Source organism: Aplysia californica, unplaced genomic scaffold (assembly GCF_000002075.1).
Source record: "Aplysia californica isolate F4 #8 unplaced genomic scaffold, AplCal3.0 scaffold00135, whole genome shotgun sequence".
NCBI classification, from domain to species: domain Eukaryota; kingdom Metazoa; phylum Mollusca; class Gastropoda; order Aplysiida; family Aplysiidae; genus Aplysia; species Aplysia californica.
Window position 1 is genome coordinate 954,502 of NW_004797405.1, and position 1,574 is coordinate 956,075.

The following is a 1,574-nucleotide window of genomic DNA, read 5'->3' on the forward strand; positions in this document are numbered from 1 at the left end:
ACACACACACACACACACACACACACACACACACCGGTCATTAATTGTGTTTTCTCCGTTCCCCCGCCCACAACCACCCCGGGGTCCTCTCAATTCTCCAGGGTCCTTATAATGAGTCTGCATGACGTGTATGGCTTGGGTATTTTATGATATATATTATTTGCGCGCTATTTAGTTTTCTTAGGATCAACTTGCTTCCATTTTATCCCTGGATGGAAATACGCTAAGGCAGAGGAAAAATCGAGATGCAACATCCTATTCAACGGCGATTAGGACACGCTAAGTACATGTAGTTTTACCAGTGAAGCCTACCCAACAATCTTCAAGATAATAATAATAATAATACATGTAAGAAGAAGAAGAAGAAGAAGAAGAAGAAGAAGAAGAAGAAGAAGAAGAAGAAGGCAAAGACGAAGGAGAAGAAGAAGAAGACGAATGAGAAGAAGAAAAAGAAGACAAGGAAGAAGAATATGTAGGTGAAGAAGAAAGAGAAAAAGATAAAGACTTGCATTTATATAGAGCATATCAGATACTCACGCTCTATGCATGTTTTAGGCCTCTACGCTTTACGACAATTTGTACCTCATCTACGCGTTATCATCACTTTTTCTGAATTTGGGTAGGCCTCTTAAAGTTCGAGTTAAAGTCCTGTGAGATTTATTTAAATATTTCCGGGATTCGATTGCAAGGGTAACGTTAGGGTAACCTAACCCTCACCCTGTGCATACCCTTAAATTAAACCATCTCAAACCCAAACCCAAACCATCACTTCGTTACCCGTATCTAGCAGATGCGAACGTTTAGGTCTGTGTGTGTGGTTGATAGGTGCTCTGATTTGGTTTACATAATTTTTCCAATCAAACATCTATCGTCCTTTTCTCCCCTCCTTCTTTCCTTATATTATGTCACGCACTGGTAACAACTACGGCACTTACATGTCCTATCTGTGTTGCACGCGCCTTAAAACCAGACCCCAGACAAAATTGTGCACGTTCAACTCGAGAACGTCAGAACGTTTGATTACGCTCGTATCGCGCGCAGGTAGCGCCCAAGTCTCGCGCGGACGCGAGATAGGGCAATTGAAACATCTTGGTATACACGATCTTTGTTAAAACCACAGAATTCTACACTTAGTGTAGAATTCTGTTGGTAAAACTTACTTATGGAATCAACCATTGCTTGGAACAGTCAGCATATACACACTTCGAGATGTGCTCCTTCAGGGGACGGAGCGCTTATGGGAATGCCCCGTGTGCAGTGATGTCTGTCCTTCACACAAGTACACCAGTAAACAAGTAAAACGTACTAAAACTAAAATAAGTTTAGGTCTGGAAGATTGCCACCTACTTAACTAGGTCAAATTCAAGACATCTTCTTGGGGATTGAATACACTGCCACCCCCTCTGCAAAAACAGAACCAAATCACCGGCAATGTCTTTAAGAGGCAACAAGCTTTCTGTGTTTCTTTTTTCTTCTGGTTTCAGGCTTGGAGCAGACGTTGACGATCGAGTGGTCAGTTCTCCTGATCAGCTCAGCTTGCGTGTGTGTGTGTGTGTGTGTGTGTGTGTGTGTGT

General features: G+C 42.3%; 1 protein-coding gene across 1 annotated transcript in view; it reads left to right on the top strand.

The window, feature by feature from the left end:
* LOC101850327 overlaps positions 1-1,574 on the top strand; it is a 10,377-nt gene that overhangs the window by 925 nt on the left and 7,878 nt on the right. The gene's annotated exons all lie outside the window — the stretch shown is intronic.